Below are 15,955 nucleotides of genomic sequence, written 5' to 3'. Positions count from 1 at the left end.
ACAATACTACATTTTGATGATTGTGCCTCCTGACTTCCTATCTCTGATCTATGCCTTCTGCCATGGCACCAAAGCTGGAAGTATTCACACTGTATGTGGAATTATACCATTTCATCTGTTTTTCATATATTAATTCTCAATTGTTCTTAATTCCTTCGAGATGTAACATTTGTTCTGAGGTTTTGCTGCTGAGAAACATTTAGTATTTTTACTCTTGTACCCCTGAGTAACCCTGCATAGGAATGTCCATTATATCAGGATGTTGCTTTGTACTTCAGTAAATCTGAATTCCCAATTGATATTCTCTATCATTAGCATCTGCATGGTTTTCACTGCTCTCTTGGTTTTGCCATTGGCCTGTGAATGATAAGGACCACTAGAGACATGACAAAGTCCAGATACTGGCCATGGGCACCCGCATGGGCCCCAGCTATGCCTGCCTCTTTGTAGGTTACGTGGAACAGTCCATCTTCCGCACCTACACAGGCCCCAAACCCCACCTCTTCCTCCGGTACATTGATGACTGTATCGGCGCCGCCTCTTGCTCCCCAGAGGAGCTCGAACAGTTCATCCACTTCACCAACACCTTCCACCCCAACCTTCAGTTCACCTGGGCCATCTCCAGCACATCCCTCACCTTCCTGGACCTCTCAGTCTCCATCTCAGGCAACCAGCTTGCAACTGATGTCCATTACAAGCCCACCGACTCCCACAGCTACCTAGAATACACCTCCTCCCACCCACCCTCCTGCAAAAATTCCATCCCCTATTCCCAATTCCTCCGCCTCCGCCGCATCTGCTCCCACGATAAGACATTCCACTCCCGCACATCCCAGATGTCCAAGTTCTTTAAGGACCGCAACTTCCCCCCCACGGTGATTGAGAACGCCCTTGACCGCGTCTCCCGCATTTCCCGCGACACATCCCTCACACCCCGCCCCCGCCACAACCGCCCCAAGAGGATCCCCCTCGTTCTCACACACCACCCTACCAACCTCCGGATACAACGCATTATCCTCCGACACTTCCGCCATTTACAATCCGACCCCACCACCCAAGACATTTTTCCATCCCCACCCCTGTCTGCTTTCCGGAGAGACCACTCTCTCCGTGACTCCCTTGTTCGCTCCACACTGACCTCCAACCCCACCACACCCGGCACCTTCCCCTGCAACCGCAGGAAATGCTACACTTGTCCCCACACCTCCTCCCTCACCCCCATCCCAGGCCCCAAGATGACATTCCACATTAAGCAGAGGTTCACCTGCACATCTGCCAATGTGGTATACTGCATCCACTGTACCCGGTGCGGCTTTCTCTACATTGGGGAAACCAAGTGGAGGCTTGGGGACCGCTTTGCAGAACACCTCCGCTCAGTTCGCAACAAACAACTGCACCTCCCAGTCGCAAACCATTTCCACTCCCCCTCCCATTCTCTTGATGACATGTCCATCATGGGCCTCCTGCACTGCCACAATGATGCCACCCGAAGGTTGCAGGAACAGCAACTCATATTCCGCCTGGGAACCCTGCAGCCATATGGTATCAATGTGGACTTCACCAGTTTCAAAATCTCCCCTTCCCCCACTGCATCCCTCAACCAGCCCAGTTCATCCCCTCCCCCCACTGCACCACACAACCAGCCCAGCTCTTCCCCCCCACCCACTGCATCCCAAAACCAGTCCAACCTGTCTCTGCCTCCCTAACCGGTTCTTCCTCTCACCCATCCCTTCCTCCCACCCCAAGCCGCACCCCCAGCTACCTACTAACCTCATCCCACCTCCTTGACCTGTCCGTCTTCCCTGGACTGACCTATCCCCTCCCTACCTCCCCACCTACACCCTCTCCACCTATCTTCTTTACTCTCCATCTTCGGTCCGCCTCCCCCTCTCTCCCTATTTATTCCAGTTCCCTCCCCCCATCCCCCTCTCTGATGAAGGGTCTAGGCCCGAAACGTCAGCTTTTGTGCTCCTGAGATGCTGCTTGGCCTGCTGTGTTCATCCAGCCTCACATTTTATTATCTTAAAGTCCAGATACTGTTGTGAACCTCTAAAAGTCAACCATTGTCTAAAACAGGGTCTCAAAGCTTTCTCCAAAGCATTTAAAAAAATCCTCATGGAAAGGTCTAGTCTAAACTTCATTACTAGGTTGGATCCAGTGCTACGGTACCAACAAAAGATAAAAAGTAACATGCGCTGGGCACTCATTGTCTCCCTGAGATGACCTCTCTAGAATATCCATTCTTTTACTTGCATTTACTTTTCTTGATTTACATGAGTGAGCTTCCTAACAAATCATAACTAGGATAAGGCTACTAAAAGGTGAGTAAGTTGCTTAAGCATTAGGCAAGAATCAACATCATGTCAATTCACAACAAGATGATCTTTTGCAAATGAAAAAACATCAGGGATAATGGAAGATGGCATTTGATGCTGAAAAAGACTTTGCCATGAGCATCACCAACAAAAAAAGATCAACCAGCAGAAAGCTCTTAAGTTCTGTAATCTAGATCTCTGACAGGTGGATAAAAACTAACATATCTGGGGTTTCATCATTGAAAAAAAAACCTTCAGCGGGGTTTCCACACTTAGCAGATTACATCTAAAGCAAACAGAGTTCTTGGAATTCTGAGGACAAGTTTTTGGGATTGCCACAAATATATCAATCTAAACTAACTTCTGTTTATTCAGTGTTGGCATATGTAAGTTATTTATGGGATCTTTGAATGACGAAAGAAATAAATAAGATTGGAGAAATTCAAAAACATACTCCATGATTGTGCATGGATTGATAGAGGAAATATTCCAGGGCACATCATTGATCAAAGATTTGGGATTGGAGTTCCTATAGCAAAGGAAGCAGAAAAGTAGCCTGACCATGACCTCAACAATATGGAATGCATTAATGGAAATTGCTTTCTGGGCAATGAAAAACCACGAGGTAATTATATCTGCATGATCTACAAAGACCAGTTGTTTCTAAGATATGGACAGAGTTTTCCCATTTGTAGTTAAAGTGTTTTGTCGAGTACGTCTCATGTCACCCAGTCATGCTTCGGAGTGACATTTTGTACACATTTTCTCCCATAACCTTCTACTCATCACCTTATCAATATGCAAACAGGTTCTTTTTGGGGGGAATTGCATGGATGGTGAGGCAAAAGTGCTGATACCTGCTGGCTTTCACACAAGTGAGGGACTGGACCTCATGCTGCAGTGCTCAGCCAATGTCACTGGGGACATGTCTCAAAGGAAAGAAAAGCTCAGTCCCCACCCCATTGTGTGCACTGGGACATGGATGTGTTGATGAATGAGGTAATGGGGAGAAGAAGGCAGTTCATTTTCTAGCCAGTGGCCAGTGAGGGGTATAGCCAACCTGGTCACAGGTTGAAACATTGATCAGTGCTGTGTCCTGGGTGAACTGGGGTGCCCAGCAATGCAGAAAATATTTCAATGATGCTCTGCATTCCACCAGGGTAGGAGCCACCACTTCTCCCTGACTCCTCACACTCATATTGCAAACTCTACCGAGGCACATTCCTCTTACCAAGGCTCATGGACTAGAATGTCACTACCGTAAGCAGCATTTCCACACAATGGCTTTCACCATTAAGGTTAGGGTCAGGATTTGAGTTTTTAAGTACTGTAATACAATTCTCTGACAGGTAGATAAAAACCACACAATCTCCCAAACTGTCTATCCTTCCAGCCCTCTGTTCTTCCAACTCCTTCAGTGGGGCACTTTACTACATCTCTATTAACAGCTCTTCCATTGACTTGCATCATACTCGATCCCTTCCTTTGTCTCATTGCAGGAGAAAATTCCCATTAACTGAGCCAAAGGACTCTAGACTGGTGGTGTGGGTAAACGGAGGGTGGCAGATATCAGGATCATCATTTTCATTGAGCATAGCCGCTCAAGTGGAAATGGAGAAACCTCGACAAGCAGACAACTCAGCAAGCTTCACTGTGTTGTGCTGCTTTCTTGTTATGGCTAGTGCTAACTCATTCTTGACCTGCACAGGCTTCTATGCATTTTTGGCAACTAATTCTCTCCCTTTTCTCTTGCAAGTGCTAACAGTGACCAGAGAACCTTCACCAGGAATAAGCCATCAAGGCAGATCCTCAACACTACCACCATCTCTGAGGAGGAAGCCACTGAAAGGCCTATAAGCTCAAGCTCAGGGACTTACACCTTGATGAGTTCTCAGTGATCACATCACTGGCACATTGCTGGTCAAGGAAAGAAGACCCAGGTTGTTGACACAGACAAGATTGACATAAACAAAGCAACTGCTAAGACCCCAGGTAAAAGATGAGTCTCTGTCCTTAGTCATTAATTAATTTATCAGACTTTAATGACAGGCACAGGAACTGTTGGAGGTAGCTGAATGGATGGATGGAGGAACCAGAGGTGTAGAATAACATATCTGCACAGGTTTGTTATAAAATGTCAGCAACAAGGATTGGTTTCCCGTGCCTCTGATGATAAATGTTTGTTAATTGGCTGATGTGGTGGTTGTTTCTTAGGGTGGCATGGTGGCTCAGTGGTTAGCATTGCTGCTTCACAGCACCAGGGACCCAGGTTCCATTCCACCTCTGGGTTGACTGTGTGGAGTTTGCATGTTCTCCCCATGTTGGCATGGGTTTTCTCCAGGTGCTCTGGTTTCCTCCTACATTCCAAAGATGTACAGACTAGGTGAATTGGCCATGCTAAATTGCCCATAATGTTCAGGGATGTTGGAGCTTAGCTGGGCTATAGGGGGATGGGTCGGTGTGTACTTGTTGGGCCAAAGGAGCCTGTTTCCACACTAGGGATTCTATGAGTCCACCAATGTTTACAGCATTGTGCTGGTACCAGAATTCATGTGTCTGGATGTTTCCATGTACAGGCTAGTGGTTGCAGTAGTGAGCCAGATCTATGGTATCTATAGAATATGCACATAATCTGCATTTTGTGACTTAGCTAAATATGCTCAGCATTAATGTCAAGGCAAGAGGGGAGTAAGGGACCTCAACCTCTCTTCAGCTGTCCACTTCCTCCCACAGAGTCAGTGGCTGTCAGAAACTTGTTATCAGACATTCCAGAGGTTCCTGGCCCCTTCACCTTCCCCATGACCATGATCCCAAACCCTCAACAGTTCAAGCCAAGGAGCATGATCCTACACCTGAGCAGAAGTCTCACAGCAGGCTTGGGCTCTATAGGCTTTGAGACACACAGGGACATCCGAGCAAGTCTTTCAAGCCACGGATGATTTAACATTTTAAATAAGCTTTCAAATTTTCAAATACATGATCATTTGCACTGTTAAAATGTCAGTTAATTTTCACTGTTGGACTTGGTTAAGTCACTGTCATATAAGAGATGAACAGCCTCATCAGGCATCCCAAGGATAGGACAATGAGTTGTAAGAATTGCTCATCTCTCACATGCAACCAAATCATTGGTTACAGATGGCTTCAAATGTCAGAAATCCTTGAACTATGGTGACTCTAGTCAGGGCTGTCCACTTTAATGTGGACAGCTATGAGCCTAAATACAATCTGCAGGGAATGAAGAAAAGGCACAGTTCATGAAGTTTTGCATTCGGAGTGCTAAAAATTTAACATTTCCCCTTATTAATCAAACATTTCCATGTCATAGTAAGAATCAGTATAACGCTGTTAGTAGCCCCATAGCCTTAGCTGAGGTTCTTCTGCCTTTTATTTTAGCAGAAAGATAGAAATTAATGCATTGTTCCTTGCTCTATACTCCTCCTGATGAAAATAGTGTTCATTTTATGACAAATGTAAAACAATAAATAAGTATTTCATACAGTTAACACAATTGATTTCTGCTTCATTAGCACCCATCACCAGATTCAAAATTCTCATTCTCCTCCAATGACAAATAATATGTACCATCTACAATATATACTGCAGTAACTCACCAAGGTTCTTCTAACAGCAACTTCCAAACTTACAACCTGAACAGCCTGAAAGGACAAGGGCAGAAGGTGCTTGGGAACACTACCACTTGTAAACTCCCCTCCAAACAACAGAACACCCTGGCTGAAAGTATACTGCTTTTCCTTCTTGTTGTGGGATCAAAGCCCTGGAATTTTCTTCCTCTGCAACAATCGTGTACCTTCAAGAAGGCTAGCTCACCATCATGTTTTCAAGTGTGATTAGGAATAGGCAAAAAATGCTGTACTAATCAACAGCATCCACAACCAAGATAGAATTTTAAAAACTAGAAGCTTTGCAGTGGACCATAATTTGAAGGAAGGATCGTGGCAATAACTATCCTTTCTCATTTATCCTTAGTGCATCCACTGTTTAGTATTAACAAATTCCTCCATCCTTTTGTGCCTTTAATAGAAATCTAGATCAATGAGGTTTCAGACATAAACATAGAAAAAAGAAAAATGTTGGGGACATTTAATTTGAAGCCAGTAAAATCATTTCCAACCTCACAGAATGCAGCTATTAATGTGGTATATGCCAGACTGGCTTCCCTTGAGATCCTGGAACTGATTCACAGAATTTGCAACTGCCAGCGACCCCATGGAATTTCTGCACAAAATGTTATATCCTGCATCTTATCCCTGTGAGACGCAGTTACTACATAGTCATTATTTATACTCATCTACTGCAACATCTGCTCCTTGTCTAACATTTAATTTCTACACCATTACAGTCAAACAATGCATTTACATCAATAGGTAATGGAATGCATTCTCAGAGAAAACAGAGAGAGCAATTTATTATCCTCATTTAAGATGGCCTACAGCAGGAACTGTAGATCTTAATTCTAAAACAGGCTTTGAATATTGAACTTTTTATGCACCTTGTAGAATTCAAACATGTTTCCTATGTCAAAAGCTGACAGAACTGCAGATGCTGGAAATTAGAATTAAAACAGAAATTACTGGAAAGTTTCAGCAAGTCTGGCAGTATCTTTGGAGAGAAATCAGATTTAATGTTTTGGGTCCAGTTTCTTCAGACACACTGCAGTGGTCCAGCTTGCATTGAGCTTCACTGGAGCACTGCAGCAAACATGAGACAGGTATGCTAGCCAGGGAACATGGTGGCGTGCTGAAGAGGCAGGCAACAGGAAACTCGGGGTCTTTTTTGTGGACAGAATGTAAGTGTTCTGCGAAATAGTCAGCCAGTTTGCGCTTTGTTTCCCCAATATACAGGAAACCACATTTGTGACTGGTCAGCACCTCCTTTTCCACTTTTGAATTCACAGCCTTTTGGAGTTCAATATTTCCAGGGTTTGACACTTCAATGCTCCTTCACTCTCTATATATTATATCAAAGCAAGATACACACTTTAGTATAAGTTATATGTTTAAAAAATATTAATTGAAGGGAGTCAGGATTTCCTGAGGAGCATATGCAAAATCAAGACTTTTTCCACCTCCTGCTACCTGCCACAAGGATAGAAATGCAGCCAAGTAACTTGGTTTCTCTGTAGACATAATAAAAATATGATCTGCTGTATTTTCAGCATTTTCTCCTTGTTTGTAATCCCTTACTTATTTTGTCCTTCTTTTCCTAAAGGCAGCGATCTGCATATACTGTAGGATACCAGACATGATATAGCAACTTTCAAAGACCTCTCAAGTTATCATCATCCGTTTTGCTTTAGTGCGTAGAACTGACAAGTGATATATTCTGGTTGGAAAAATAGATGGGTGCGACCTAAACACTTCCAAAAGGGGTGCAGCACCACAGAAACCTGGAGATATAATTCAAACCTCTGAAGGTGGCAAGGCTAAGAAACATGGACAAAAATTATATGGGATCATGAACTTTATTAACAGAGGCATGCAGTAGGATTTTCAGGTAGGAATAGAAAAATGCAAATCAGGCCCTTCTGAAATGTGAGCTGCCCTCTGGACTCCATTCTTGCCAATTTTTTGTCTTTTGAAGGGCAGGGATGGGCCAGATTTTGCAAGCCACTAAGCAATGTGGGAAGAGTGCGGGGGTGTGTCTGGGTACAGAAGTGGTTTGATTAGAAAGCACACATCAGTTTTTCCAAACAGCAGCACAGTTCTTATTAATGTTCTTATGATCATAACCTCAACTCTTATCCCTTCACCCATGACCCCTGCCAAGTTGTCTCCAAGCTCTCTAAATTCTCCTGACATCTCATATGAACCATGCTTACTTCATGCTTCCTCATACTCTCAATGCTCCTTCCACACCACAATATATCCTCCATGGCCTCTAGCCGAGTATCCACACTAGGAAGTTCTTGAGATGTCTTTGAAATTGATATTTTTCAAAGCCCTCTAACAATCTAATAAAGGTGTCATTCAAACACATTTCATACTGCAAACAAAATGTCATTCATTAAAACAAACCAAAAATGTAGACACTTCAAGAGGTCAATCTGTTGTTAAAAACAAACACCTATTCAGTTAATAGCCTTTTAAAACTTAGAAACAAAATGTGAAAAGGAGCCTCCTCAGATAAAGGGTTCACAAGCTCAATAATGCAGTTACAATGGGCCCAGCTATCAAATAAACCCTCCAACATCTAAATCATGTAGGCTATTGAATCTGATATAAAATGGGGTTGGATATTATGTAAGACAACAAAATGTGAGGCTGGATGAACACAGCAGGCCAAGCAGCATCTCAGGAGCTTTTGTGCTCCTGAGATGCTGCTTGGCCTGCTGTGTTCATCCAGCCTCACATTTTGTTGTCTTGGATTCTCCAGCATCTGCAGTTCCCATTATCTCTTGGATATTATGTAGCACACCAGGTATGTTTTTGGTAAGGATGGCACATAAAATAGGGCATGTACCCACCCACCATTTTCTCACCATCCCAAGCTCACTCCCAGAATACAGAGGATGTAATACATAAATAAATAATTAAGGCTCAATGGAGCTTATTAAAACCTCAATTGACCCCAATATGAAATTGCTGATGCAATAATGCAGTGACCTGGCAGATGGTCAGGAGCGGATATCCCATTATCTGCAAGGAAGGCAGTCACTATCTCTTGGGTGGGTATCCTCTGTACAGCGCTCCCTCCCACACCCCACCGAATTAACACCCCTCACCCCTCCTTCCTCCCACAAGGACTTTAAAGCCTACCTCTTCACCTATCTTGCCCCAATCTCTAATGTCAGGAAGCAAGAAGCAATTAGTTTTTGCTGTCAAAAACTTCAAGATTTCATGGCTCCCAATTCCATTCTCACCTCCACAGGGAGGCAAAAATCCAAATCAAGGAGTACAATAGAAAAAATGTTATGATGAACACTGTTTTCGTTTCAGTTAGAATACTGTATCCCATTCGCAGCTCAGCACTTTAGGAAGGATTTGAAGGCTTTAGAGAGGGCGAAGAAATGTTTCCAATTATGGTTTTAGAGATGAGAGATTTCAGTTATGATGATACATTGTTCTTTTGGGAATTAATATTGAAAACTAAGAAGCGATTTTATAGAGGTGTTCCAGCATGGAGTGCCTGCAGGCCCATGACTTAAGAAAGGACTGTAATGTTTAATTGTTAACTTATTTTCTTTATTTTCCTACTTTATGCTAAGGATAAAGCGTTGAACTTTTAAGATGATTGCCAAACAAAGTAATGGTGATATGAGGAAAATCTTATTTTGGCACAGATATTGAGGATCTGGAAAGTTCTACCTGAGATACTGTTGGGGGCTTTCACAAGGGAGTTGGATAAGCATGTGAAGAGACGGGTTTGCAGGGCTATGGGAAACGTGCACAGAACTGCCTCGTGGGTCGTAAACAGCAATTGATGATAAGGGGTGCTTTTTTAGGTTTGGCAGCCCATGACCAGTGGGGTTCCACTGGGATCAGAGCTGGGACCGCGACTGTTTAGAATATATTTAGTGGCTTGAATAAAATAACAGAATATTATTTAATTACGGAAAAAAACTGCAGAGATCTTCAACACAAAGGGACTTGGGGGAACTTGTGTACAAAGCACAGAACACTAGCACATGTACAGCAGGTAACCAGGAAGGCTAATAGAATGTTGGGGGTTGGAGTAAAAGAGTAGGAAAGTCTTACTACAATAGTACAAGGTTCTGGTGAGGCCATATCTGCAGCACTGTGCGCCATTTTGAACCCTTGAAGAAAAGTTATCATTTCACTGGAGGCAGTTCAGAGCAGGATGACCCTGTTATGGAAGGATTGTCTTATGAGCAAAGAGAAACAAGTTGGTACTGTCCTCTCTGGAGTTCTGAAAAATATGAGGTGATCTTATGAAGCATATGGGATTCTTAAGGGGCTTGACAGGGTAAATGCAGAGAGGATGTCCCTCTTTCGAGAGTCTAGGACAAGAGGGCGCAGTTTCAGAATAAAGGGGTGCCAATTTAAAACTGAGATGAGGAGGAATTTCTTCTCTCAGAGGGTTGTGAGTCCTTGGAACATTTTGCTACAAAAACCTGGAGAACAGAGGCCTTGTGCATATTAAAAACTGAGTTAAACAGATTTTTGATCAGTGAGGGAGTCAGGGAAAATGCAGGTAAATGGACATAAGGCATAAAAACCGAAAGAATTGTGGTGGAGAGATATCAGAGTTAATGACTCAAGACTAGTGGCCTTTCTGCAGTACCTATTCTTCATAAGGAATGTTGGATCAGCCATAATCCTATTGAATAGTGGAACAGGCTCGATGGGCCAAATTGCTACTCCTGTTCTTATTGCTTATTGTCTTATGGCAATAGTGGGAGTGGGATTAGCTGATTTGTTCATGGAGCATGGCTGAAGTGGCAAGTGGCTTTTACTGTTGTACAGTCTATGCGTGAACCCAAAGAGCCTTGGCAGCTGATGTGAACATTTGAAGCTGTCACCACTTGAAAGATATAAAGGAGGTAGTCAGATAGCTTTGTACTCCCCCCAAACCCCGTGCCTTGCCTCTTATTGTTGAGGAAATTTGATGCAAGACTGTATCAAGACCTAAAGACAGGGGCCACAGATGGCTCATGATAACCAACAGGCTGCAACATCCCCATTAAAGCACATCAAGGTCTGTAAAGGAACAAAAATGTAGGCTAGGAGCAAACTACATATTTGAACACTCACCTATGTTGGAAAAAAAACATTTCTTGAATAAAGAGATTATTTGTCGTTCGGCCAACAATAACCCGCAAAATAACATTGCATTAGTAGTTGTGGGATACTGCACATCTCGATTTTGAGACAGTTTGAAACAGCGTTTCATTAAAGTGCTTATCATCCTGATCTCTCAGGTCAAGTCAATGATGCAAGGCAAGTGCACTCTCAACGACTGTGGCTTTTTACGGACCATATTCTGATCCAAGTGGCTAGGCAACAGTTTCTCGAAGTGGGCCTAATCCCTTACAATTTTTTATCAGCATTGTTATCTTTCCATCCTTGAGGAGATATGCAGTCCAAGCCTAATAATGAACTCTGATTGCCATTAATTGCATATTGGGTTTTCTACATGATTCTGGCGATGTCATCAGTCTGCCTGCTGTTCCTGTCTCTGCTGTGCATTTGTACAAAGTCCCTAATTACAAAACAACATTGGATCCTCTCCTGCTTGGGACTGAGCAGATGCCTGGTCTCCTGCACTCCCCTGAGTGCCAGTGACCGCAGATGTTTCTTCCTTGGCCACCTACGGAGATTTGGCAGAATTGGTGGCTCAGTGGTCAACACTGTTGCCTCATAGCGCCAGGGGCCTGGGTTCGATTGCAGACTCGGGCGACTACCTGTCTAGAGTTTGCATGTTCTCCTTTTGTCTGCATTGGTTTTCTTCTACAGTCCAAAGGTGTGCAGGTTAGGAGGATTGACCATACTAAATTGCCCATAGTGTTCAGGGATGTGCAGGCCAGGTGGGTTTGCCATGGCAAATACAGGGTTACAGGGATAGGGTAGGGGCATGGCTCTGAGTGGGTGCTCTTTGGAGGGATGATGTGGACACAGTGGGTTAACTTCCACACCATATGGATGCTATAATTCTAAGTGCTCACCAGCTTGTGCTTCTGAATCAAATGTAGAAACCATAGAGTGTCAGTGGAGGTGGTGGAAAGGATGTCTTCCAGATCTACACTCTTGACCATGGAGACGTGGACTTCCCACTGATGCCTGAAAGAGGTATTGCACGTGACTAAGAGCTGAAGCTACAGAATGGTAATAATACATACACAGCGAGGGTAATGAAAGGGTAGTATAACAATGGACATGCTCCTTCCTTAGTTACCAGCACATGAAAGTTTCCCCACAACAGAAGTGCTGGTCTCCACATTTCAGAGACTTCACAAGTAGTGAGAAGGTGAAAATCCAGCACCCCTCCACCTATACTGGCTCCTTCATACCTAATATTGGCTGTTTTCTTGTGTAATAAGACAAGTGGAGGGATTGAGTGAGATGAAAGTGAATGGTATAGTTGTAAGTGTTGGTGCAGGTGGTGGAAAAGATGGTGAGGTGTCCCGAGTGAGTGAGCAGTCAGTGCAGAGGTCATGCAAGATTAGCAGGGAGGGGTGTTTGTTAGAGGTGTGAGAGTGAGTAAGGGAAGATACTGCATGCAGAAGTGACAATGATAGAACATGGGCTATGTCATCAGTCTGCCTGCTGTTCCTGTCTCTGCTGTGCATTTGTACAAAGTCCGTAATTACAAAACAACATTGGATCCTCTCCTGCTTGGGACTGAGCAGATGCCTGGTCTCCTGCACTCCTCTGAGTGCCAGTGACCGCAGATGTTTCTTCCTTGGCCACCTACGGAGATTTGGCAGAATTGGTGGCTCAGTGGTCAACACTGTTGCCTCATAGCGCCAGGGACCTGGGTTCGATTGCAGACTTGGGCGACTACCTGTCTAGAGTTTGCATGTTCTCCTTTTGTCTGCATGGGTTTTCTTCTACAGTCCAAAGGTGTGCAGGTTAGGAGGATTGGCCATACTAAATTGCCCATAGTGTTCAGGGATGTTGGTAAAAGATGTGTATAATGACAGATACAATGAGTGTGAGATAGCGCACAGCAAATGGTGGCACCTACCCTACTACTCAGGAGAAGGTTGCTGACTTTCTTGAGGCACTTCTGCACGTTTCTCTGGACCATGGAAATAGCACTGGTTTAGGGAGCAACCTCTGGTGTCACGGCCTCCTCTGGAGATAAGAAGGTGGCCCTCCTCTGCATCATACCATCCACTTCCATTGCAGGAAGTGTCATAATATACTAGGGAGTGTAGGAATATGTGTTGATAGACTCTGCTAGTTAAGTTTGGTGCTGGAATTTAACTGTATAGATAGCTGTCTGGAGAAAATCCTTTGCTTTGAAAGAATTAAAAATATTTACTCCCATCTATTGATTGACTGGAAATCAGCTTTGAAAATGAGGACATTGTATTTCAGCTCTAAGCATTTACTGTTGTGCAAGTATGTTTTTGGCTGTGGATATTATGAATGCTAGGCAAAGTTCCAAATTTTCACTTCATTGGCCAGCAATTTGTTTGGAAATAGAGAACACACCATCTGTTCTATAATTCTCAGGCTCTTGGAATTATACTAATGTTTTGATAGCTCTGACCATTATGAATGTTCAGCTGAGTTACAAAAGGTGTTGCAGTAATGTATTTCATTTACTTTCCTGTTCAGGTGAATGGCTGACAACTTTATGAGGCTGTAAAAATATACATGCCTTTGACATGGTTTCCAAGAAAAAGTTTATTTAGTACTGAAAGGTTCAACTGTTTCTCCCCACAGGAAGTCAGTTATTTTTGGCATTATCATTGACGGGCCTTCAACTGAGTCTTATTGCATTGTCAAAGCCTTATTGTAATTTATGGCTACGTTCAATATACTTCCAATTGGTATTGTATGGTTCTTGAGGATTATACACAGTAGATACTCTGTGAGTGACTAAGGAGGATACATGGAGGGGGACTTGTGGATCTTATGGGGATGGGATGAAACAGGGATCTGAGTAGGCATAGGTAGCTTGGAGGATGTAAGAGAATGAGAAATGAGGCTTAGGGTATTTTTGAACAAAGTTGAAAGCAGGGTGTTTGTCTTTGAGAGCAGAGGTGGACATACTAACCTGCCGGCTTTTGCACCCACCATCCTCCTGCACTTCATTGCAGCTTGTAAACAGCACTACTAACTCAAATCCTGTGGGAGAAATTTAAAAAAAAGCCAGGCAATGATACAAATGGGTTGGATATGCATTTTGGAAGTTGCAAAAGTGTGCGACTTGTATTTTATTAAATATCCACAAAATCTGGGCCATTAACTCCGTTTCACTTTCCACACGTAACAGTAGATCTGCTAACATTTTGCAAGAAATTTTCTGACTTTAAATAGTTCCTTTGATTCTACCAACTTTTCCACTCAAACTTTCAGTCATCATCCATGAAAATGAAGAGGAAATAATGTTTCCATTTCTTACATATTGCATTTGTATCAAAACATTTTAAATGACAGTTCCCCTCCTTGTTTGTGATTGTGCACAAGCAAAATTGTGAAATAATAATCAATCATTCACTGCAGCCTTAAAATATTGTTTGAAAATGGTTTTGTAATTGTAATATAAAACACAAGCCAGCAGCCAATAATAACACAACCAGTTGCACATTAGATGACGACCATAATTCTGCCCATATCAAAGATTAATTTAAAATGATTTGTTTTAAATTTCCATAATTGTGCAATATGTACTGAAATATTCTATCATGTAAAGCTGCCATTAGTAATTTGTGTGTTGGCAGAGTATTGTTTAAACAAAAATAAACATTGCAAAACATTTGTTTCTTTCTTAAACAGAACAAAATACTGTTTCTCAATGATTTTCAACATTATGTTCCTTTTAAGAACATACATAATGATTTTGATGAAAATCCAAAGTGATAATTTGTAAGTTATTCGGTTTGAGCTGCTGAAGCAAGCAGGAGATAGTGCTTGAAACCAAAGGTTACCATGAGCTTTACATGTCTTTGTCCACATAGCTTACATAACTCCGCAGAGACTGTATCCCCAGTACACGATGCTAACTGCTGACAAAGTCTGGGGTGTGTTGATTACCATCCTGCCTAGTAATCCAGGAGGCTGTGGTTAATAAACCACCAAATACACATTCAAAAGTGTGGCAGTTTGAGAACTAGAATTCAGTTGAAAAACAAATCTGATAATACAACATGGGCATTGTAATGATTTTAAAAGCTTAGCCAGCTAGAACTAATAGAATATGAGTTCCTTGATTGGGTCTATTTATCTGATCCAATTAGGGAGGCTGAGCTGACCAGTATAAACAGCAGTGTCAGACATTCTGACACTCTGGATGCTGGCGCTGATGAGGCTGTGACAGAGTCAAGGACTTCTCATGTGTCAATAAAGGATGACTTGATGCCAAGATACCAGCCTCTGTGGAGTTATCTCAGGAATCAGTCTAAAATGGTCTAGAGGTTGTCAACTTGATGTAAAATCTCAACTGGCGCACTAATACCTTTTAGGGAAAAAAAACCTGCTGATACATGTGAATCCAGGTCCACATCAAAAACTTTCAACACTGATTGCCAACAAGGTCATCTAGTTTTTGAGGACATCCGTTACAAGCTTGTCAATGCAACCATGTCTGGGGAATAAATTCCAACCTTGCCAGCAGCCACTACACTGCTGAGAATTTATTTTTACATTGTCCATCAGTTAGAGAAAACAAATCCTTTAAACACAAATGTGTGTAGTGATATTAAACCCCCTGCATCATATTTCTGCAGCAATTTTGACACAATGATCTTTTGGCAGGATGTTTTTGTATATCTTTCCTCTATTAGCTCTCATAACGCAAGGTTCAAGTGGAGATAATAATCCTGCGGTCCCTCACTGATTATAAATGATATGGTTTATGAGGTCTTCTTCAAGCTTCTATCTCATGCTTATTCTCATATTCCATACAACTTTCTTACCTTTCAACTGGTTTCAGTAATGGCTTGTTTTTGAGCACATGGTTCTTACAGCTGGCATTTAAGTACAGCT

General features: G+C 42.8%; 1 long non-coding RNA gene across 2 annotated transcripts in view; it reads left to right on the top strand.

Moving 5' to 3' along the window:
- The window catches only part of LOC125460740 (uncharacterized), a 98,838-nt gene that overhangs the window by 25,477 nt on the left and 57,406 nt on the right, over positions 1–15,955 (top strand). For both annotated transcript variants that reach the window (XR_009446982.1, XR_007249331.2), the window contains exon 2: positions 4,072–4,307. This is a non-coding gene — a long non-coding RNA (uncharacterized LOC125460740). The remainder of the gene's footprint in view (positions 1–4,071; positions 4,308–15,955) is intronic.

This window comes from Stegostoma tigrinum, chromosome 2, assembly GCF_030684315.1.
Source record: "Stegostoma tigrinum isolate sSteTig4 chromosome 2, sSteTig4.hap1, whole genome shotgun sequence".
NCBI lineage: Eukaryota > Metazoa > Chordata > Chondrichthyes > Orectolobiformes > Stegostomatidae > Stegostoma > Stegostoma tigrinum.
The sequence above is the reverse complement of the archived record's forward strand: the minus strand, read 5'-3'. Positions and strand labels throughout refer to the sequence as shown.